Below are 25,029 nucleotides of genomic sequence, written 5' to 3'. Positions count from 1 at the left end.
TCCTTGGTTCAACGAATGGTGAGCGAGACAGCCATGTAGCACCCAATCAAGTTTACTAAAAACATGACTAAGAATAAGTCCAAAATGAACTCAGGTCAAGTCCTTTCCTTACTTCACAGTCCTAATGCTATTTCTCAAGCCATGTGGTACACGCTTAGGGTTCTATACCTAATTTTTCACTTCCTGTGGTCAAGCTGATTTCTTAGCACATAGGAGATAATTAATAGTGGCTAAAGAAGGAGAAAAATCATAGCAGAAATATGAAAGAGTAAAAAAAACTTTTATTTGATACTACCAAGAATCAGAGAAATGCAAATTAAAATAAAAATTTTATTCTTATTCTAATTTCTGCCTATCAAATTGACTAGTGATGGGTAGCTTCGTATGCTCTTTCTGAAAAGTGATTTGACATTATCCATTGTCTTTAAAAAGTCATGCTCTTTGATGACTACTCAGTTATTTCCTTAAGATGAGAACCTAAGTAAAGATTTATGGACAAAGATATTCATCTCAGCTTTTTTTATAGTCTAAGCAGACAAAGAGATGGGGACAATTTTCCAAAAACGGGTGAATGATGGTATAAATTCAAATGATGGACTATTAATTCTGCAGAATTTCTAATGACATGAGAAAATTACTCCAATACAACACTAAGTGAAAAATGAATTTATTAAACACAATTGTATGTACAGGAAGCTCCTCATGTTGTATACACAGAGTTCCCAGCTAGAGCTTAAGCAATATGTACCCTTGGGATTGAGGCATGTCTGGAAATGGTGGGTGGAAGGATGGGATGACTCCAGAAGAATTGTCCTGGGAGAGCAGTTAGCAATAGGAGGGAGGGGCCAAGACAGAGAGCCCCATGCATAGGCAGGGCAGGGGATGCTCTGGGAGACAGGATGTCCGTCACTTAGTTCCTTGGGGACTCAGAATATATCTGAGCCAAGAGAGAGGAGGTTCTGCTGTTTAGATTATGTGACAGTACAGCAAACAACCCCAAAATTTAGTGGCTTAAAGGAGCAATTGATCTTGTTCCTTCATGGTTCCTTGCACTAATTGGGCAGTTCTCCATCAGGGTCTCTTATGTGGTTGCAGTCAAGTGTCTGTTGGGGCTGGAGTCACTTGAAGGCTGGACTCTGGAAATCCAAGATGGCATACCCACATACCTGGCAGTTGGTACTGACTGTGTCCTCAGATGGGACTGTCAACTGGAACACCTACATATGGACCCTCTATAAGGCCTCGCATCATATGGTGGTTGGTTCCAAGAGAAAGGAGCCCAAGAACGAGCATTTCAAGAGACCCAAGTAGCAGTGGCAAGCCTTATTATGACCTAGTCCCAGAATGCACTTTTGGACATGTCCTATTGGTAGTAAGTCATTAGAACCAGCCCAGATTCAAAGAATTGGGACTAGATTTCAATTCTTGCTGAGGGGCAGCAAGTGCTTGAAGGCAGAGGTAGAGCTGATCTTGGCCATTTTTCAAGCCTATTTACCCCAACTGTTTTCAATAAAAAGTTCTGGCAGAAATTGCTACATAGGACCTAAAGCAGGTTTTTTTGTGCCCCAAAATATAAGCCAAAAGGGGTAGAGCCTCCCACCTCCATAGGGACATCAGCTTGGCTTTGGTTTCCTGCAGGCTCTGGAGAGCTCACCTGTGCTCTGTAGTTGGAAGATGGCTCCACAGCACCAGGAGGGGCCAAAGTCAATGGCAGCTGTAAGATTCATGACAACGACCATTAGGAAAAGCTTTGAAGGTGGGCCCTGGCAGCAAAAGCAAGGCACAGTCAGAGGCCTGGAGGCCTCCTGAGCAAATATTGCTGTAAAGACCACAATTCTGAAAATACAAAAAAACAAAGGAGTTGTTCCTCAGTTCATCTGAGAAATTCCTTAGAACTTCCCAGAACTAATTCAGAAGGCCTTTGCAAAAGAGGGGGGAGCCAGTAAAATATACATTATAACTATTAATATCAGCCCATTGTTTTCATGCCAGCTTGATGTAAAGCAGGTTATATGAGTTAAATGAACACTTACGTTTCTATGCACACACATGTAAATGTACACGGACAAAGAAAAAAATGTATTGGAAGAAGTTATACCAAAATGTTAACAGTGTTTCTGTAAACTCTGATGTCAGATCTCTTTGATATCAGGACAGTGTTTTTAATCCCCTTCTTTGTATATTTTTCCATATGTTCCCACTTTTCTAGGATGAAGCATAATGCTTGTATAACTAGAAATACAAAAGCAACATGTATCTTTCGTGATGGGGATAGCTCAGAGGTCATGAGGGGAGGAGGTCTCCTCAGCCCAGGCTCTGGCTCTAAATACAACAAACGAGGCAGCCAACAAGCTCTACAACAGATTGGCCTCCAGAACGGCCCAGGGGAGCAATGAGCACAGCAGGTCAAGAGCCACTGGGTAAGTATGTCCAGATTGATCCCAGGTGGACTCCCACCAGCTTGTCATCCCTCAGGTTATCCTACCCAGGCCCCCAGAAGTTGTGCTTTGCTTACTCCTTGAAAGAAAAGTTATGACCAACCTAGATAGCATATTCAAAAGCAGAGACATTACTTTGCCGACTAAGGTCCATCTGGTCAAGACTATGGTTTTTCCTGTGGTCATGTATGGATGTGAGAGTTGGACTGTGAAGAAGGCTGAGTGCTGAAGAATTGATGCTTTTGAACTGTGGTGTTGGAGAAGACTCTTGAGAGTCCTTTGGACTGCAAGGAGATCCAACCACTCCATTCTGAAGATCAACCCTGGGATTTCTTTAGAAGGAATGATGCTAAAGCTGAAACTCCAGTACTTTGGCCACCTCATGCGAAGAGTTGACTCATTGGAAAAGACTTTGATGCTGGGAGGAATTGGGGGCAGGAGGAGAAGGGGACAACAGAGGATGAGATGGCTGGATGACATCACGGACTCAATGGGCGTGAGTCCGAGTGAACTCCGGGAGTTGGTGATGGACAGGGAGGCCAGGCGTGCTGCGATTCATGGGGTTGCAAAGAGTTGGACAGGACTGAGCGACTGAACTGACTGAACTGAACTACATGCACACTTGTAGGCATTTTACTGCCACACACATCAGTAGCTTTTCATAAAACCATTTCATCACACTCAACTCCTTCAATCCAGTCCTTGCGAGTTCTCTTTATTTAGCCCCAAGACATCTTTCCTAACCTCCTAGAAGTTTAAAAGCACCACTTCTGCTTCCAACTCAAGGGTAAGTTTCTCACTTTCCCATAGCTCTATCCTCCACTCATTCTATTCAATTTCCCACACCTTTGGGAGTGAGGGGGAAAAAAAAAAAAGCCAGGGAGGCTGAAGAGAAAGCAAAAAGAAGGTGAAGCCATCCAAAGTCGGGTGATCACAGATGTGTATAACGGACTTTTGGACTCAGAGGGAGAGGGAGAGGGTGGGATGATTTGGGAGAATGGCATTCTAACATGTATACTATCATGTAAGAATTGAATTGCCAGTCTATGTCTGACGCAGGATACAGCATGCTTGGGGCTGGTGCATGGGGATGACCCAGAGAGATGTTATGGGGAGGGAGGTGGGAGGGGGGTTCATGTTTGGGAACACATGTAAGAATTAAAGATTTTAAAATTTAAAAAATAAAAAACAAAAAAATAGAGAAAAAAATAAAATAAATAAAATTATAAAAAAAAATAACAAAGTAGGGTGATCAGTGTCAGAGCCAAGCACCCACCATCTGAACACCCTGGGCAGCATCATGTCTGTGCTCCTGGAGCACCCAAAGCTTTCCAGGAGCACATCACCATGGAGCAGGAGCACAAGCAGCAGGAGGAAGAAGATGCAGAAACAGAAAATGAAGGAAGAACATGAGAGAAGGAAGAAAAAGAAGCTGGAAAAGAGAATGTCACTAGGAAAGACCAAGGGGCAAGTCTTGATGTCGCAGGAGAGGCTTTGGCACTATAGGAAGAAAAGCACCTGCTTTTCCTGTAGCTCAAGAGTGTTCTCCATAAAGCAAAAAAAAAAAAAAAAACAAAGGCAAAAGGAAAACTGAGAAAACGTCTCTTGCTCCAACTGGCTTGAAGCCCACGTCTTTTCCTCTAGACCTAAGAGGATGGAAAGTTGGCCCTGAGGCAGATCTGTGGGCTGTAATATAGTTAGAGTCCTCTGTTCACAGAGAAAGAAGGCATTTCTCTTCCTAAAGTGTCTGAGCTGATGTGTCTGCTTTTTCATGCTTTCCATCATTGCCTATTATGGACTGAATTGTGTCCTCCCAAAATGTTGAAGCCTTAATCTTCAATGTGACTCTTTTGGAGATAGAGCATTGAAGGGGATGCATGGGTGTGTGCTTAGTCACTTGAGTCATGTCCAACTCTTTGTGACCCCATGGCCTGTTGCCCGTCAGACTCCTCTGTCCATAGGGTTCTCTAGGCAAGAATACAGAAGTGGATTGCCATACCCTCCTCCAGGAGATCTTCCCAAGCCAGGGATCAGACCCTTGTCTCCTGCATCTCTTGCATTGCAAGCAGATTCTTTACCCATTGAGCCACCTAGGAAGCCCTTTGAAGGGACAGTTAAGGTTAAATAAGGCGATCAACCCTGAATATTCATTGGAAGGACTGATGCTGAAGCTGAAGCTGAAGCTCCAATACTTTGACCACCTGATACAAAGAACCGACTCATTGGAAAAGATCCTGATGTTGGGAAAGACTGAAAGTAAAAGGAGAAGAGGGTGGTAGAGGAGGAGATGGTTAGATGGCATCACCAACTCAATGAACACGAATCTGAGCAAACTGCGGGAGATAGTGAAGGCCAGGGAAGCTGGCCATGCTGCAGTCCATGGGGTCACAAAGAGTCAAACACGACTTAGCAACCGAACAACAACAACAAGGCTATAAGAGTGGGGCCTTAATCCAATTAGATTAGGGGCCCTTCCAAGAGGAAGACACACCAGGAGGGCATGCAACAGAGAAAAGACCATATGAAGACACAGCAAGAAGTCAGGCAGCTGAGAGCCAAGGACAGAAGCCACAGGAGAAACCAAACCTACTGGTACCTGATCCTAGACTTCCAGCATCCAGAACTGTGAGAAATAAATTTCTGTTGTTTAAGCCACCCAGTCTGTGGCATCCAATTATGGCTGCTCTAGCAGACTAAGGCATGGTCCAAAGAGGAAGAAGAAAACACTTTCACATCTTTCTTAGGCCTTGATAAACCCCAAAGGAGCCAGGTGGTAGGAAGATCAGAACTGAAGCTGGGGATGTAGTGGAAAACCTCTAGCAAAAGGGGGGCAAACCTCTACTAGCTAGGGTAGCCCGGAGAACATTCCTCTACCACAGAGGCCAGGACTGTCAGCATGTCTGAGACCCCTGCGCTAACCAGCCATCAGGCAAGAGCAACCACTCACAGTGGAGTGGGTAAGAGGGCTTTTGTCTAAGCTGAACACAGGCTCTCAGCCAGTCTGACTGCAGAAGGAGAAAAAGAACAAAACTCAAGTGACCTCTACCAGCCATACAACAACATCCCTGTTAGGCAATGGTATTCATCAGGGAAACCAAGTTCACCACAGACGGTCCAAAACAAAAACAAAAAGATTTTGTAAAAGGACTGTTGGAAAGAAAAGGGACAGAGATAAGGCAACAGATGAGAACCCTGGAGCACCAAACACTGGCAACAGCAGTGAGCTATTAGCACCCCAAGGGCTGGAGGGACAGGATAGGGCCAAGACTGTGTCAGTGAAGCTATGAAAACCAGCAGGACATCAACCGCAAAATGCTGCCAAGAACGTGGCAGTGGGGTAGCGAAGTAATACCCAGCACCTCTCTCTTCCCACTGCTCCACCTCCTGCCAGGACCTCCCAGGAGCCAAACTGGTCCTCAAGGGAGCGATTCCACGTGATGCAGTCCACAAGGGTCAATCTTGGGATTCCAGAGCAAAGCAAGAGAGTCAAAAATGCATCAGGGAGCAAATAGAAAAGATCATAATAATATTAATAATTTTATAGCTGGATAGGTAAGTAGATAGAGAAAGAGATATGTTATTATCCCCAGTGTTTCAAATAAGGGAAGTTAGCCTGGAAAGTTAGGTATTTGCTCAATGTCTTCCAAACACCACATTGTATCAGTACTGCTTGGAACTCACGGGGATGGGCAAGTGGAGGACCTGGCAAGCACCAGGAGGCAAGTCAAGTATTAGGTCAAGTATGTCACACACTATGACAGCACATGGCTGGGAGCCCAAACAGTGGCTGGGGGAGAAGGAGCTGTCAGACAGGATTCTCAGAAAAGGTGACTCCTGGGCAGTCTTTTTTTTTTAATGAAATATTGGCTATTTCCCCCCTGTTGGACTTATCACTAGTTTGTTGTATCTTTTAAATTCCACAAATAAATAATATTGTAAAGTATTTGTCTTTCTCTATTAACAATTTGTTTCACTTCGCATAATGACCTTCAAGTCCATTCTTGTTGCTGCAAATAGCAAGATTTCATTTTTTATGGCCTTTCATGAGCAGCTGACGCCACAGCAACCCTCACTTTCTCTGAATTTTGATAGTCCCTGATTTTGAACCATTCAATTCAGTATTTAACTTTATAAAGATAGTAGTATTCTTCAGATTCTTCTGTGTAATAGATTTTTTTTTTCCTAGCTTTCTAATTATTTTGTATTACCCCTGACAAACAGCACCCAGTAAGTCTTTAGAAGACCTTTGTTGATTGGTTTGTAACTCTTGTTTGTTTGGAGTATTTTTCTCTGTGTTAAGTAAAAAAAGAATTCCCCCTTTCAGCCTGTGGTGAATGATAGGGTCTTACTAGAGCATTTCAAAATGTCCCCTGCAGCTCCTGGGCCCTGGTGGTCAAGCTGGGGACATGACCCTGGCTGAGCCCTTCTCTATCCCCTATTCAGCACTGCCCCCTGTCTCTTCTTCACTTCCTTAGATGGGGACATAGATAGCCTGACTCCTCAACGGGAGTCACTGTTATTTTTATTAGCAAAGCTTTGCCTGTAGATCCTCAAGACATCTATCAACCTTGTCTCTAACCCAAAGCATTTCCTGATTTTATCATTTCTAATTACTATAATGGAGGTGTGTTAAAACTGTAGATTCTTTTTCCTCTGGAGATTTGCAAAAGGAGAAGACTATTCTCTTCTGGAGATTGGTTTCTGGGTGGTGTGGCCAAAAGACTGGGGTGGAGTAGCCAAAACTGTCCATCTCTCCCAGTCATTTCCACAATTTCTGAGCAAAACCACCCTCCACTGACAGTCATGTTCACAGGGCTCACACGAGTCAGTTAAATGACTTGCAGCCCAGAGGAGAAGCTGACTTCAACTGAAAATAGGTCCCTCATGTCCTAAGTTCAAGGGCCTTGCCTTAAATACCTGTTACAGTCAGATAAGATACTTACAGTCCTCCAGAAAAATACTAATGCTAGGAAAGAACAGGATGAAATTAGAACATTTCATTATTTACAAAATCCCCTGACACTGGGCCACTGGTTACTGGAGGCTAATGCTTTCTGGGAAGCAAATGTTCAAAGATCAGTTCAGTTTACTTCACTTCAGTCGCTCAGTCGTGTCCGACTCTTTGCAACCCCATGAATTGCAGCACGCCAGGCCTCCCTGTCCATCACCAACTCCCAGAGTTCACTCAGATTCACGTCCATCGAGTCAGTGATGCCATCCAGCCATCTCATCATCTGTGGTCCCCTTCTCCTCCTGCACCCAATCCCTCCCAACATCAAAGTCTTTTCCAATGATAGATGACTATAAATATTGTTAATAGGATGGAAGACACATTTATTCTTTCATTCATTTGTTCACTCATGTATTTATGTATGGCAGATTTTGATAGAAATACTCTGGGTTTCTATTCTTAAAACAACAGACTAGAGTTGTCAACATGGGTTAAGCTGGAGAGCTCAGTTTCTGGTTAGTCACCCACTCCAGGAAGCCACCTCCAGCCTCCTGTGTATAGATTATGCCTCTTCCCCAAAAATGCATCAGCTGTGCAGGCACCTGCTCTCTGATCTGTATCTCTAACCAGGCGGTTAGCTCTATAAGCACCACTCAGCTCATTATCATGGCCCTATCATCTGCACGGTGCCTTGCATATAATGTTTGCTTAATAAGTATGTGTCAAATGTTTGGACAAAAGAGATCTGGAGTGAGTATTCATGTGTATATTAATTTATTGATTCATTTATTCCGTCCCTAACAGTGCCTGGAAAGGATCTTTATCTGGGGGCTTTATAAAGAGAATGAAAATAATAAACTCAGCATGACTGGTCTCACATATAGAGATGGGAATTGGCTCAGCCAAGTTGGATGTGTCTCAGACAGACCAGTAAATGGGTAGATTCCAGTGTGGGGATGATTGGAAACTAGATGAATGGACAGATGGGTAGACAAAATGACCATAAAGACTTGCAACAGAATCACAAGACTAATTTTCAGCTTCAGACAAGTGTGGCTGGGGGAATCATCCCCTCCTGTTTCAGTTTACAGTCTCTTTCTGTATTCTCCAGGGATAGAAATGCTTCCATTAGGCAAACGTCACTTCCATCCCCTGCAGTCTACCTGCCACCCATAAATTTGTCTATATCCACTCTCCATCGTCTATCTTCAGCCTCTTTCTCTTGAGTCACTGTGATTTCATAAATGTGGCCAAGATTCTCTATTACATTTAACCACTCCCACTTAATTCTGCATCCTAGAGAGTTTCTTCCTAACTCCTTTCCTTTTCCTACATACCCAAGATTCCCTTAAGAGCGTCTTCACTCACTGCCTTCACCTCTGAATCATTTCTCAAGCCACTGAATCTTGGTTTCGACTCTATTTCATAGAAACTGCTCTTTCCATATTATTTTCTAAACCAGTAGATATCTCTTAGTCCTTTTTCCTGACCTCTGCAGCTCTTACCACTGTTAACCAAACCTTCCTGAAAGTCTGCCCCCGTGGGATTCAATGATGTAATTCTTGAAGAGATTTTCCTACACCGTTTCAGATCTTAATCCTTAACTGTTGAGGCTCCTCAAGGTTCCCCCTCCACCTGTTACTTCTTCTTTTTTCAAACACTAATCCTACTTGAAGTCATTCAAATTCATGTTTTCAAAGACCATCCATATTCTTGTTCCTCCAAAAGTCTGACTCTTCATCCCAGAGCCTTCTCTAAGCACCAAAGCTCTACATGGAGAGGCCTGCTGGACTTCTTCACCCAGATGTGCCCCAGGCAGTTCACACTCAATGTGTTTAAAATTGCACTTGTCAACTTCCTCCAAACTCTACTGCTTGCTTCCATGTTCCCCACCCCTGTGAATGTCACCTCCATCCATCAGTCACTCAAACCAGAAACCTGGGAATCCCTTTTGCCTCCCTCATCTCTAACTAGTCAACAAGATGTATCAATTCCACTTCCTTAAAGTTTGTTTAAATCTTAAATTTCATCTAGTTCTCTCCATTCTCATATCTGCTGCCTTAATTCAGGCCACCATCATCTCTTGTCTGGATTAATACAGTCTTCAAGCTCTTCTTATCCCCAGTTTTTTTTTTTTCTACTTTGCAACCAAAGTGATCTTTCTGAAAGACAAAACAGACCATGAAAAGAATCTCTTCTCTCTCTCACCTTCAACTCACCTAAAATATTTCATGGACTCTGCTGCAGACCTCAGGGCTAGTCATCATCCTGACATTCAAGAATATGCCCACATCTCCAGACCTGCCTCCAGGCTTCCATTACATCTCTCCATCTCAATCTGTTTATAGTCTCTGAACCATGTTACTTCTCATTTTCTGGCCTTTGCTTCTGCTGGCTCTTACCTAGACTATCTTTCTCTCTCCCTTCTACACTTGGCAAATTTCAACTCACTTTTAAACCCAGCTCAGATATCACCTTTTCAAAAATGTTCTCTTTTACTCCAAGACTGAGTGAAGAGCTCTCTATGTGTTCTTATGATTTAAACCTGTGGTGTCTTTCCTCTGTAGTTACCAAAAACAATGAGAAATCTGAAAGTTTTAACCACAGAGTCCCATAGTACGTAATACATGTCAGACATTTCACAAAATTTTTGTGAACAAATTAATGATCCATATATAAAATGAAGGATGGGTGGAAGGGAGGAGAGTTGAGTAATTAAATCATCTGTAACTCTTAATTTCACTCCACATTGCATATCCATCATGCCCTCTAGTGACTGATGGAGTCATTGTAGGTTTAGAGGACACTGGGCCAATCAGTAAACACAGACTGAGAACCTAATATGTGAAATGCCCAGTTCTGGATGCTGAACAGGCTCAGAATCCAGCAGAGCAATAACACATGTACCAAAGGATCACTCTACGGTGGGTACTATGTAAAGCAAACAGCCAGGTAAAGTAGAAATGACAACAGTTTGGGTGTAAACAGTCTAACACTCTCAAGTACTAGCTGAACAAATTTTCAAAGCTTCTCTAGGCCTAAGATTTCTCATCTATAAACACTGGGTTCACAATACCTACATCTCATGATTTTGGGGAACATTGAAAGAAATTGTTCATTCCAGCATGTGAAAGCTTCCTTACAGAGCCTGATGAACTCGATAAACCTCCACAAAACTACCTCTTTCCTCTCCAGCTGCCTGCTCACTCACAAATCTGTGACATCCCCTGAGACCTATGACAGCTGAATTGAAATGAGGAGAAGGAAGCTTCATCCATGCCTGGAGAGCTGGCACATCTTTCAAACCTTGGTTTTAAAAAGTTGGTGACTCCCAGGAGTCCATATGGTTCCCAGGAAAGTGCTCCTGGAACCTGGAGCCATCTCTGCAGGCGCTGAGCAGGACTGAATGCAGCTGAAGCATTCATGTCTCCCCTTTCTAACAGGACCATGACCCCTGCTGTGGGCCCAGTTTTCCCTTTTATGGCCACTGGAGATGACCATGGTGTCCTCTTCTGCCAAAGATGTCAATTGTTTTGACACTATCAAAACTCCTTAGCATGACATGTGAAGTCCTCTAAGGTCCAGGCTCCTCTGCATTTACACTGATTTGCATTCTCTACTCCATCTACACTAGGCCCTGATGTGAGCCGTGGTCCCCAAGCATCTTGTCCTCCAGCTCCTCTGGGCCTTCTTCATGCTGTTCCTTCTGCCTGGAACATTCTGTCCTGTTTCAGCACCTGGCAAAGTCTTCTCCATTTTCTAAGAACCAGTGCAGGCATCCACTCCTTTGAGCAGCCTTCCCAAGTCTGGGTCAGCTGCTCTTTTGGTTGACCTGTGCCGTCTCTGAGGCCAGGAATGCTGAGAATGGCAAAATCAAAGCCAAAGGGTGTGGCTGGGATAAGCAGAGCCAGAGCAAAGGCCTAAATTAAAGTCACATTAGAGGAAATGCACATTCACCAAGAAAACACTTTTTATAAAGTGTTTGCTTTAACCATTTTACACAACATCTTCCATGAGCCAGGAACACTTCAGAGTGCCTTCATACGCTGACTCATTTAAATCTGCACAACGACCAGATTAAGGCAGGTCTGTTGTTACCCCCATTTTACACATAGGAGAAACTGAGGCTCAGGGAAGTCGAGGAACTTGCCCAAGTTCATAAAGCTAGTAAGAGAGCTTTTTTGTAGGGCAAGGTGGTTTCAGAAATAGGTGAAGACATTAATTTGGAAGGAGAAATAATCAAAGAGGATGAGGAGCAGGTAAGGGATGGGGCAGGCAGGCAGCTTGACTATTCCCCTAAACATTCATTCAATTAAAAAATGTGCATTTGTGCCTCACTCTGTATTAAGCTCTGGAATTACAGTGGTAAACAGGTTCAGTTCCTGGCCTTATGAAGCCCATAATACAGTAGAGGAAACAGGTAAACAATCACACGAACAGATAAATGAGTATGCATTATGGAAAATTGTGTTGTTGTTCAGTCTCTAAGTCATATCTGACTCTTTGTGACCCCATGGACTGTAGCACGCCAGGCCTCCTGTCCCTCACTATCTTCTGGAGTTTGCCCAAGTTCATGTCCATTGAACCAGTGATTACTTCCAATCATCTCATCCTCTTTCGCCCTCTTCTCCTTCTGTCTTCAATCTTTCCCAGCATCAGGGTCTTTTCATCAGATGGCCAAAGTATTGGAGCTTCAGCTTTAGAATCAGTCCTTCCAAGGAATATTCAAGATTGGTTTCCTTTAGAATTAACCAGTTTGATCTTCTTGCTGTCCAAGGGACTCTCAAGAGTCTTCTCTAGGGCCACAGATCAACAGTACCAGCTGTTCAGCACCCTGACTTCTTCATGGCTCAACTCTCACATCTGAACATGACTAATGGAAAGACCATAGCTTTGACTATACAGACTTTTGTTGGCAAAGTGATGTCTTTGCTTTTTAATACACTGTCTAGGTTTGTCATAGCTTTCCTTCCAAGAAGCAATCATCTTCTAATTTCATGGCTACATACAATGTGCCTTAGTATCTCAGGAGCCAAGCATCTTGAGCATGTCATTTTGAAGATGAAGAATAAAAACAACCAAATGGTACATGTTCAGTGCAGTAGGTATGGGGAGATTTGAACTGTTCAGAAGGAGAATGCAAATGGCCAGCCAAGTGGTTCCAGCCTGGAAGCAGTTAACCCCTTCCCGCTCTTTGTATCTTCATCAGCCTCGGCACTCTGCAAAATAATCAGCTATCATTTATCAGCATTCTGCAAGGTAGCATTTGAAACTGAGGCAGGGCAGTAAATCAGACACATATAATTTGAGCCCTGAAGTATAGTAATTCTTATTTTAATGCAACATCTGGTACAGATAATACAATTTGCAGGAGAAGGGAGCCAGGAATGCAAGTCAGGGCCCTCAGTATTGGGCAAGCAGAGCTAGAAAGCCTGCTTTCCCTCCCATCCTTCCAGCAATACCATGGACTTAAAAAGGAGCTTTATTATGATTCCCTTGGCTGGCCAAAAGGGAAATCAAGTTAATTATAGACTTGTTTGCTGGTTATTAATTAAACCCCAGCTAAACATAAAAACACAGGGGAAGTGCCATTTCCCGCTCCGTGCCTCCAGCCTCTGAGAGCCTAGGAGTGCCGTTCCTGCCTTTGCAGTCCACTCTGTGTCCTGTTTCCTCTGCGGATTTTCTCAGGAGGGTCCCAGGCCCTTTGCCCTGTGTGCAAACAAAACCTTATTTTTAGCTGAGAAGGAACACAACGCTAAAACTCCAAAACAGCAGGGGGACAATAGGAGGAAGCTTGCAGACACTGACTGGTCGTGACACCCAGGGTTCCGGGGCTGCCACACCCTCCTGCCTCCTGCAGCCTCCCAAGTTCACCAACATCCCTGATCCCCAGTTAGATACCCAAGCTTCTCCTGCACACTTGCTGTGCAGGAGCTATACATAGTGACTAGAGGACGAGCTTCCGGGCACATGTCTGGAGGTCCAAACTTACCCCATTCACTATCTCCTTCTTGGGCAAGTTCCTTCACTGCTCAGCTTCAGGTTTCCCTCTCTAAAATGGAGACATGAGCAGTGCCCTCTCCTAAGTGTGTTGTGAACTTTCAACACGATGAAGTCAAACACTGAGCAGGTGCGCAGCACATGGTTGCTAAGAAACACTAGTTTCCTTTTCCTCACTCTTCCAGGACACCACCGTTCAGCTCTGGGTCTTCCACCTAAATGTCAAATGCTAGAAGGTGCACATGTAACCTTGACATCTCTCAAAAACTTTCTAGGCCTCTATTTTCTCATCTTCAAAAGGGAAGCAAACCAGTGCCCACCAGAGAGTGTCATTGGGAGAATTAGACAATGGGAGCAACTAGTGCCTGGCTCTAATTGGATGCTTAATACATGTTAGTGACTAAGTTACCTGAAAACAATCCCCCGAATACTTAAAGTTGAGATTCTAACATCAGTATCTATGGCACAAAGAAAGATAATCAATCAACAGGGAATCACCCCAAACTAGCCTCATTTCCTACTGGAGCTGAGATGCTAAATTACCTATCAAGAGCATTCCACAGATGTTGTACAAAGACATCGTAAGAGAATTTGGCTGATTCCTTGGCAAAATCTAGCTAGCTCATCAACCTAGCCTCCCCAGAATCACACAGTGGACATATTCTTTGCTTTTCCTTAGACAGCTACAGCATCACCATCTCTATTAGCCTTAACCAGGCCATTTTTTGGATGGGAAAAGTCAAGGGTCGAGCCCTCTGACTACCAATGATTTCCTTCAAAACAGGATTTCTCAAGTGTTACCAGTCACATGGAGAAGAAAAAAAAAAAAGTATTCCAGTGAAATTTGCCAATGAAACAAAACTTGTTCATGTGCTTTCCAGACTCCAACCACCACTCTCTTTACCCTCCCCCACACTCCAACCAAATTAAGGACTGTTGAGTCAGCACCAAATCCTCCCAACCCCACCCACTGGAGCAGGTATGGGCAGCCTGCCCATGCATCAGCTGTGCACCCTGGGTTCACAGACCTTCACTAGCATCACACAGTTGAATTCAAACAATAGATGCTTATAATTTTATCTAATAGTTTTAAATGTATCATTTCCACTTCCTACTTCCTCCTGGCAGAAATCCTTATACTCAGATTTGAGTCCTAGTTTTGTGGCTAAGGTCCCTATAACACAAAAGCTAGAGACGGAATGGGAAGCAAGATCTAAGAGATCTCCACAGAAGAGACAGGTAAACACACAATTACACAAACATTAATAATTACTTAGTTATAACTTTACTAAGCTTCAGGTACCAAAAGAGCATATAACGGAGGGACCAGAGCTAATGCACAAGTCATTATGCCCATTTTAATGGTAAAGCTGAAGCCACAGAACTCATGTGACAGAAACAGCATGGAGCTGCTGTCCAAGAAAGGACTAGAGAGGAAAAGAGAGGAGGGATTGTAAAACACTTGTAACTCATAAAATGTTCTATATTTGAAAAAATGACAACTGTCATTCTTGTATTCTGGTATACTATGCTTAAGATTCTATCAAAAAAAATTTTTAATAACCTATACCAGAGTTTTCATATTTATTTCCTTTTTCTAGGCTTCTGGGGCCTGGGGTGGGGTGGGGTATTGGGACAGAGTATTTCAAGGCAGATGTCTAGTCTAACATTCTAGCATCCACCAAATAGAACTCTTCCTGTATCAGCTCTCATAACTTGGGCAAATTACTCAGCTTCTCAAACTGTTCACCTGGTCTGAAAGAAGTGGATGATAATATCTACCACACAAAGTGACTGTCAGCATTAAGTGAACAGCATATATACAGCCTCACACATACTAAGTGTTTATAAGTGAGAGTGCTCCTTTGCTTCCCTTCCCTCCCCTTCCTTTCTCTCTGGAGAGGTCTTCATTGCACAAGAAGATGAATCAGCATCCTAGAAGCCTAGCAGGAAGTTGCTGTCAGAGGCATGCCCTACCCTTGTCAATATGTGGCTTTGGTCTTGGCTCCAGGAACTTAAAATTTAAAAAGAAATTTATATGGCATAACCCTCACTCCTAATTTCCCACTTGCTGTTCATGACTTACCAATTGCGTGAAGGGCAAGAGTGGTTCTGAGGGGAAGGATGCATGTGTGTGTGTGTGTGTGTGTGTGTGTGTGTGTGTGTGTGTGTGTGTGATGGGGGAGAATGTAGAATAGGAAATTTCCATGGTCTTTATTTACAGTTCTTGGAGCTTGTGAATAGCTTAATAAGAAAATTATTCCTCCTTTTTCTTTCAGTATTGAGCAGTGATGCATTTGCACTTCTTAAACAGAAAACCTCGCGGACAGCATTGGAGATAGAACTTGACTGTTGCATTCCAGAGACTTGGAGAGCCCAAGTCTACAGAACTGCTACCTGGCCCAAGACCTTCACATGCCAAATTGGCTGTAGAACTTACATCAGGAGAAGCTTCATTTCCCCTGAGGAGCTGGCACACTTCTGTGTGATGGAAAGAAAGACATTCCAACCCCTATACTGTGTCCAACTGTGTGCTAGGCCCTAGGCAGCTGGAGATAGAGTGAAAAAGACATAACCCTTGAAGTGCATAGGTGACCCTCTGCAGTCTAGACATAGCAAGTTGAGATGGTAAGAAAATTGCTGAACAAGAAACAAACCCACTCCCAAGAAGTAATATTTATTATTAAGTAGCTAAAATGTGTTAGGTGTTTTGACAGCATCAAACCTTCCCTTTTGTTGTGTGCTTGACCCTCACAATGATCCTGAGGGATACAGATTTCTAGCTAGATGATCAGAGCCAAGGTACTTAAACCTGTAGTGCATTTGAGGTCCCTGGAGCCCAGAGACAAAAATGGCAAAGCTGAAATTCAAGCTCAGATCTGACTCCAGAGCTCTTTCTTGTCTACCTTGTCATACAGCCCCCAAAGAGCATGAGCAAGTGAGAAAATGGGCAGGGTCCTCCACTGAAATAGGCAGAGAAGCATGCAACTGGTTTAGAAAGACTTCTACCCAAAATGATTACATAAAAATTTTGCATATGAAAGGGTTATTGGAAAATTGACTTAAGGGACACAGCTCATTTCCTGATGAAGCCAGATTAATGGGACATAACAGAACCGAATTCCTCAAGAAGTAAATGACTCACCTCTTCTCCTGCTGGGCTGCCTGGAGCTTTCCTTGTAGTTGGCCTTCTGCCCTTTCTGAAAACCCAGCTGCTAGGATGGGAAACTCAACCAGTAAGGAGAAAAGAGAATCTGTTGTTTACCTCCGAGTTTTCCATTCATTAGATCCTAAACTAAGTGGCATCTGAACAGCCAAAGTAGACACCCCTCTCACCAAGTTGCAGCGTTTACACCAGGTAATAACCTGGAGCTTACTGAGGAGGCCCAAGGTGATCAAGACGCCCAGGTAGGTGGGTATTGAAAAGAACAAGATTAAAGGATGGTGTCAAGGAGGCCTGAGGGTGGACCTCTCAGAGTAAGGCACACAGCAGGAGGCTATCTGTGTCTGTGTAGATGATCACAGCTTCTCTGGTAGCTCAGCTGGTAAAGAATCTGCTTTATAAAAATGTTCACAAAAAAGATACAAAAAGATGTTCACACAAAAAATATGTTAGCTACTACAAAGGAACACTCAATAATCAGATAGTCAAGGTATCTCATTCTATGAACATGTAGCTTCTTTTCCCAGCCACTCTGATGCTTTTTCAATGGACTCAGAAACAAGGTGGTCACAGTCGCAGAAATGGAGGTGAGCAGTCCTGTGGCAAGATCAACATTGGTCACAGAAGTCTATGTTATTGAACCTGTGCACGTGTTCAACAGCAACAGCAGAGGCCATGGCTGAGCCTCAGATATGGCATTATTTCAAGGGAGACCATTCAGTCACATGGTCTGATCACATGGAGGTGCTTTATCCTCACTTTGGCAGATAACAACATGTATATGAATTTTACTTCCCTGCCTGACAACATCATCTATAAGCATAAGAATGTCTTGCTCTCCGTCATGGAATCCATCACAACATTGCTTCTCATCAAAGAATTCATTTTACAGAGAGGAGGACAACTAGCTCAGAACCATGAGTTTTATTATGAACTTAATCACTCGGAAGCAGAGAGTGGGACAGATAGAGTGGGAAAGGGTGGAATGGCCTATTAAAGACTGAGTTATGGTGCTGGCATCCAGTCCCATCACTGCATGGCAAATAGAAGGGGAAAAGGTGGAAAGCGACATTTTATTTTCTTGGGCTCCAAAATCACTGTGGACAGTGACTGCAACCATGAAATTAGAAGACACTTTCTCCTTGGAAGGAAAGCTGTGACAAACATAGACAGTGTATTCAAAGGCAGAGACATCACTTTGCTGACAAAGGCCCATATAGTCAAAGCTATGGTTTTTCCAGTAGTCATATATGGGTGTGAGAGTTGGACTATGAAGAAGGCTGAGCCCCAGAGAATTGATTCTTTGAATTGTGGTGCTGGAGAAGACCCTTGAGAATGCATTGAACCGCAAGATAAAATTAGTCAATACTAAAGGAAATCAACCTTGAATAGTCATTGGAAGGACTGATGCTGAAGCTAAAGCTCCAGTACTTTGGCCACCTGATGAGAAGAACTCATTGGACTCATTGGAAAAGACCCTGATGCTGGGAAAGATTGAGGGCAGGAGGAAAAGGTGATGACAGAGGATGACATGGTTGGATAGCATCATCAATTCAATGGACATGAGTTTTTGCAAACTCCAGGAAATAATGAAGGACAGGGAAGCTTGGTGTGCTGCAGTCCATGGGGTCACAATGAGTCAGGCATGACTTAGTTACTGAACAACAACAACAAATGGTGCTTGCTAGATGACACACGCACTTGAGGTTGAAGGGTTGGAGTACTGTTCCAAACTTCCAGTTCATGTCTGATGCCCTTTTCTCATAGCCAGAATACTGGGGTGTGAGGACCAAGAAGTAGGAGGAGCTTCTTTCAGCATGAACTCTAATGACCCATTCACAAAAATTTCATTTCCTTTCCTACACATGCAGGGCTCTGCTGGTTCTGAGGCCTTGATTCCCAAGGAAGGAAAATTTCAACTAGGGAACACAACAGTGCTTCATTGAATTAGAAATCAACACTACCACCTGGCTGACTGGTGCTCCTGCAACATGAACTAATAGGACTAGTGGTGAAGTTAAAGGAAGACCCTAGCAACTCAACACATCCAAGTCTACTACAGGATTTGACCTTCTAGCAATGAGGGTAACAGTCACACAGTCAAGATCCATGATTAAGTAAGGTTGTGAATGAGGCAAAGGGAATATGAATGTAGCAGTGGAATAAACAAGCTCTTACTATAACGATGCCCTTGCAATATGTTACAGAAATGAAGAAGGTTGTAGCTGTGCAACCTGTCATCCTCAGTATCCCCAGCTCCCCCCTAGCTTCTAAAGAAAGTCTAGGTGATTTTGTCTGGCTGGCAAAAACTAGATGCAAAGAACACTGGGAAAGTTATTTGTCTTATCTTTTCAGCTCCTCTGGTGGGAGCCAACTCTGCCATCTAAAGATTGGTAAGACAGAGAAGGAAGAAGATTAAAACCAAGAAAAATAATAAATATCTCCTGTAAGGAAACACATCAAACACCACCATGAATCAGATAACTTTGGAACTGAGATTTGAAAATTAGGTTAGAATGGCCAGAAGGGAAATGGCATTTCATAGAGAACCATACACAATTAAGGCTGTCTTGAGCATGCCAATCATTCCATGGATTTGGGATGTAGAGTAGGCATGGAAGATCACTGTCTACAGTGAAGAAGTTAAGCAACTAGGCCATCATCACATATTCTGGTGTACAGTGGGACAGTAACTCAATTCAGTCAATCAGAGGCCATCCCCAGTTCCACCACCCAACTCTCCCCTTTGCTTCTGGCTCATGAGATGTTATGGAGAAAGCAATGGCACCCCACTCCAGTACTCTTGTCTGGAAAATCCCATGGACGGAGGAGCCTGATAGGCTACAGTCCACGGGGTCGTGAAGAGTCGGAGACAACTGAGCAACTTCACTTTTACTTTTCACTTCCATGCATTGGAGAAGGAAATGGCAACCCACTCCAGTGTTCTTGCCTGGAGAATCCCAGGGATGTTAGAGCCTGGTGGCCTGCCCTCTATAGGGTCGCACAGAGTCGGACATGACTGAAGCGACTTAGCAGCAGCAGCAGTAGTAGCAGCATGAGATGTTAAACACATAACCAGAGGGCAAGGGATTGAATATTCTGGGCCAGGATCACCATCAACCTAAATAAGCCATGCTGATTAATCTAGAGTTGAATGCTAAGGTTTTTCTCCAAGACGCGGGAATGGGAAGATCCCAGCATGCTCACCAGAAGGAAACTCTCAGTTCTACAAAGGCAGGTTTTCCAAAATATTCAGTCCCCATCTAGGTGCAAGCAAGCCCATGCCACATCCCTGTGCTAAGTCCAGAACCAAAATTTTAATTTATTTCGTGGGAATAAGGAGTGGTCCATTTAAGAATAAAATACACTACTGACCAAACAGGAGGGGACAAAAAGGGAGTCGATTTGGTCATTGCTAAAATAAAACCAGGGAGCAAGGCCCACAGCTGCCTCCCCAGGAAGTCCTATTACTACAGACAATGGCCCAATTGTTCTCCCCTGCCCAAAGAAACCGTGCAGTCTCGAACCTGGGGGCCACTGACTGTCTTTTTCTATTTCTTTCCTTAAAACACAATTTATTGGAAATACTTCCAGATCTCCAGGGGGAAAACAAAAGGCTGGCAGTAAAATGAAACACCTAATTAACAGAGAGAACTGCTCCACTGTTGCCAGAGAACTTTCTGCAAGACTCCTGGCTCCCTGAAGAGAGAAGTTAAGGGAGGGGAACCCAGGCAGCACAGAGCCCCTCTTATTGCGCACACCATAGTGCCAGGAGGTAGCATAGAGTAATGGTGATGAGCACTGGCTTTGGAGTCAGACTGCCTGGGTTCAAATCCCACCTTTGCCACTTACTAGGGCAAAGCCCATAACCTCCCTGGGCTTATGAAGTGAGGATAATTGTTGTCCTTCTTAAGGTTATTGCAAAAGGCAAGTGAGCTAATTCATTGAAGTGATTAGCATACCTAGTACTGTGAGCTAAATATTAGCTATTATATGTCAGATAAGTTCATTATCTAAGCCTGGATGCTGCTGCTGCTAAGTCGCTTCAGTCGTGTCCGACTGTGCAACCCCATAGAAGGCAGCCCACCAGGCTCCTTCATCCCTGGGACTATCCAAGCAAGAACATTGGAGTGGGTTGCCACTTCCTTCTCCAATGCATGAAAGTGAAAAGTGAAATCGCTAAGTCATGTCTGACTCTTACCGACTCCATGGACTGCAGCCTACCAGGCTCCTCCGTCCATGGGATTTTTCCGGCAAGAGTACTGGAGTGGGTTGCCATTGCCTTCTCCAAGTCTGGATGAGGGATCATTATATCCAACTCACAAGTTCATGGTTAAATTAGGCTGGAAAGTTAAGCTGTCTGCCTACATGGTTGAACTAGGAATAAATTCATAGTTGTGAAATTTTAAAGCTTGAGATATTTCCAGAGTATCATGCTGCCTACTTCCCCTATGAGAGAGCTTTCTCATCACTGCCTTCAGTGACAGCCTGAGAATTTTCACCATTGGCCCCAGAGTCTCCTGCCTCTGCTCATGAACAAATACCCACCATGGGGACTATGATCAGAGGACGCAGGGACAAACAACCCTCTGCAGACCATATCTGGACTATTAGCATCAAGAGGGGATTAAAGACATGAGGAAAGCAAGGGGGGGGGGGGGGGAAAGGGCAATAACAGGAAACAATCTGCTCTGATTGCATGTTTGTTTCTATGCTTGTGTCCAGCGTTTATGTTCAGATACTAGATAGCAGGATAAAGCTGAGTCTCACTTGGGACAACAAATTTCAAATGAGTGTCCTTGAAGTCTCATCCCAGTGACTTTTTCAACTTTCATTTATCATTTTTCAAATCAACTTAAGGCCTTGGCAACCAGCCTACTTCTTTCTCCAGCACTCCCCCCACCTGCCTTCTGCAGAAAACCATCAAGTAAAGCATCTGACAAAATGCTTAGTGCTCAGTCGGTGTCCGGCATTGTAAGATGGCTCCAGGACCAGCAGGGCACTTCCAATCAGTCCCAGCGGTTTTATCCAGCGTCCAAAAGCAGCTGTTCCCCTGGGGCTTGAGAAGAATGCATTTGGACAACCCTTTCCCGTCCTTCCTCGCCTCCCCCTAGGAAGTCCTCTCCTCAGCCAGATTGGCCAGGACCGCAGGCCTGCTGCATTTGCGTGTGTGTTTGTGTGTCTATGAGTGTCTTCCCACTGGGAAGCTGGCTCATGAAGTCTCACCCCTTCCCCCTGCCCCAAATTAAAACAAGCTGGTTGCAATTGTGAGCAAACTCAACTCACACCAGCTGGGCCCTGCTTGCAGCTTCAGAAAATGCTGTTTCATGTTCAGATGCAAATAACCATTTCCTCTCTAGAGCGTGCCTGGACTGTGTTCCAATCTGAATGGGGAGCAGAGGGGAACAGAGGCTCTGGAAGAACATGAGGCTGGGACTGTCAGCAGGGATTCTGCTGTCCTAAACTTTCTCTGAATTCAGGGAGTGGTCAGTGCCCCACAGGAAGTGTGGAGGACAGAAGAGAGATGTTTCCAGCATTTCCCGCAGCTGTGCCTGTACCCATCCCACTGCCAGCCCCTGAGCACCAGCACTTGTGGCCTCTGAACAGGTTCTCCTGCCTACTGGCAAGTCCTCTAAAAATGCCTGCTGCCATAGTGATTCCATCACTCATTCACTCAAATGTCAGTTCCTGGACACTAAACTGTACTGGATACTGCTACAGGCATTATCAGAATCACACAGCGGGTGGAAGGATCCGTCCTCAGGAGGCTTGGATTCTAATGATCATTCTCATGTGCAGTTCTTAACTTACCTCTACACTCAAAAGTCCTCAATGGCTCCCTATGGCCAACTGAATGAAAATTGAACTTCTTAACACAGGCGGGACCCTCCAGGCTCACACCCAAACCCATTTACCCAGTCCTGAATTTCATTGTTCACCAGTCATGAGTGTTGACAGGCCTACAGAAGAGACAGAAGAGAGAGCCTGGAAACAGAAGAGTCTGGAGTCAGTGATAGAGACGCCTATGGTTTAACGGATGGGGAAGCTGAGCTGTCTGAAGCAAGGTCCTAGAGCGACCATGTGTGGCAGATGGTGGCCATCTCCACTTCCGGGGGAGGGGGGAGGTTACCAGTTATAGGGGAAATGACATCAGGTGGGCTCATTTGTTACCAGGAAAACTGGCAGAGGAGCATGGCCCTCATGGTCCCTTTGATAAGCTCTTTGATATGGTGGAGATATTCTGATGAGATGTTCTGATATTCTGATCAGAACAACTAAAACAATCCCCAGCTGGGGCCAGTGTGTAGGCTGGTCAATCAATGAAGATGCACCAGGGAATGTACAGGGAGCAAGAGAAGAGTCATCCTGGGTGGCTGACCGTACAATGAGCCTGTTAAATACCTACCCACCCTGCAAGATCCAGCTCCAGTGTCATCTCCTTGAAACCATCCAGGATCCCCCAGTAGGAATGAACCCCTCCTTCCTCTACGTCCTCACAGCAAGATCCCAGAAACTTACAGTAAGGGTAAATCACAGAGATCATCCAAAACTCCAAGGCAACCCTTCAACAGTCCCTTCCTTCCTGGCCAAAGCATGTGTTAAGACTAATTAATTCATATTGTGGTGAGCATCACTCAGTTTCCTTGATGTGTGACTTAAAATCTATTGAGGGCCTGATGTGAAGAGCTGACTCATTGGAAAAGATCCTGATGCTGGGAAAGACTGAAGGCAGGAGGAGTCGAGGATGACAGAGAATGAGATAGTTGGATGGCACCACCGACTCAATGGACGTGAGTGAGCAAACTCCAGGAGATGGTGAAGCACAGGGAAGCCTGGTGTACTGCAGTCCATGGGGTCGCCAAGTGTCAGACACGACTGAGTGACTGAACAACGACAGCTGAGGGCCTAATGTGTGCCAGGGTCTGTGCCACGTGCTTTATTTCTTCTTGTCTTCTCTGCTTCTATATGTGGATGAGGAAACCAAACTCAGAGTGGTGAGGTTACTTACCTAATGTCACACAGCTGGTATTTACCCTGCCATGACTCCCACCTGTAGCACACACAGTCTCCAGGGCACAGAGGTATATGGTGCAGGGCAGAGGGCTGTGCAAAGTAACAGAATAAATACTATACCTGGGGCATCCTTTTCACTTACTGGTAAGTAATTTAAATACTGTTTGATTTAAGGATATCTTCATTAATACAAGGGTTTCCCTAATAGTTCAGTTGGTAAAGAATCTGCCTACAATGCAGGAGACCCTGGTTCAATTCCTGGGTCGGGCAGATCTGTTGGTGAAGGGATAAGCTACCCACTCCATTATTCTTGGGCTTCCCTTGTGGCTCGATTGGTAAAGAATCCGCCTGCAATGCGGGAGACCTGGGTTCGATCCCTGGGTTGGGAAGATTCCCTGAAGACAGGAAAAGCTACCCACTCCAGTATTCCGCCCTAGAGAATCCTATGGACTATATAGTCCATGGGGTCACAAAGAGTAGGACATGACTGAGCAACTCTCACTCGCTAATTAATACAAACCCAGATGTTGCATATTACAGAGTGGAATTTTAAGACTGCATAAATTTTAAGCATGAAATACAAGTCTTCAGATCCATTTTGTGCCAGAGAAGGGCACTTGGGGCTGTGCTCCAGGCCTCTCAGCTGGCACCCATTCAGGCTCCTGTGACATGAGGGCTACTTGGATGGAAAAGCTTTCTTTAATGTTACACTTTCCTGAAGGCAGAAACACTGATGGCAACAAATGAAGGCAGGTAGAAAGTGAAGAAGAAGGTGGGAGAAAGAAGCCTTTAAAAATACATTCAAAGAAGTACTGAGGCCTGGGAGCACTGGGGCTGCGACCATGAGCCCTCCATGCATCTGAAGGAAGGACATGGTAAGAAATAATATTTCTGATAGTGGGCCATCCAAGAACAAAAAGGAGGGGCGGCTAATGATTTATTATATTCTGTATACTATTTTCAAAAGACAATGACACCAGGCATTTGAGGAAACGTTCCACTTAAAACAGTTCAAACTATTAAAACATGGGTGCTTAAAATATATATATATTGCATTTTCTTACTAAACAGTGTATGTCCTTGCCCTCCTAAGATGTGGGTCCTGCATGTGGCAGGTAACTAACTGATGTGGCCAGCTGAATGATGTGCTATTGATGAACTGATTCCTTTTCTGTAGCATCTTCTGTTCTGTAGAGACCTGAGCTGCCTGGCCCTAAAGAAAAGCATGATGGTGGAAATTCAGTCATTGTGTCAAGAAACAGGAGGAGTTTACACTGTGGAGGGTTGTGAAAAGGAGAGAGTCCTGTGTCCCTCAGGGACTCTACTTCTCATAATTTAGAATTGATTCTAGCAACTATTCACTTGGAGCAATGCTGGGTTTCCTGAGTGCAGGTGAGTTCTGAAAAACATGTGTTTTCAATTTCATTGTGCTAATTATCTGGAAAAAAAGAAACCCTCAAATT

At 44.2% G+C, this 25,029-nt stretch overlaps 1 long non-coding RNA gene across 1 annotated transcript in view; it reads right to left on the bottom strand.

Annotated features, from left to right (window-relative positions):
- Nucleotides 1–651: 651 nt before the first annotated feature.
- Nucleotides 652–25,029, bottom strand: part of LOC138441527 (uncharacterized) — a 162,401-nt gene continuing 138,023 nt past the window's right edge. Inside the window, exon 5 of the long non-coding RNA XR_011257383.1 lies at nucleotides 652–1,714. This is a non-coding gene — a long non-coding RNA (uncharacterized lncRNA). The remainder of the gene's footprint in view (nucleotides 1,715–25,029) is intronic.

Source organism: Ovis canadensis, chromosome 1 (genome assembly GCF_042477335.2).
Source record: "Ovis canadensis isolate MfBH-ARS-UI-01 breed Bighorn chromosome 1, ARS-UI_OviCan_v2, whole genome shotgun sequence".
Taxonomy (NCBI): Eukaryota; Metazoa; Chordata; class Mammalia; order Artiodactyla; family Bovidae; genus Ovis; species Ovis canadensis.
Note: the sequence above shows the minus strand (reverse complement) of the source record. Positions and strands in the feature narration are given on the sequence as shown.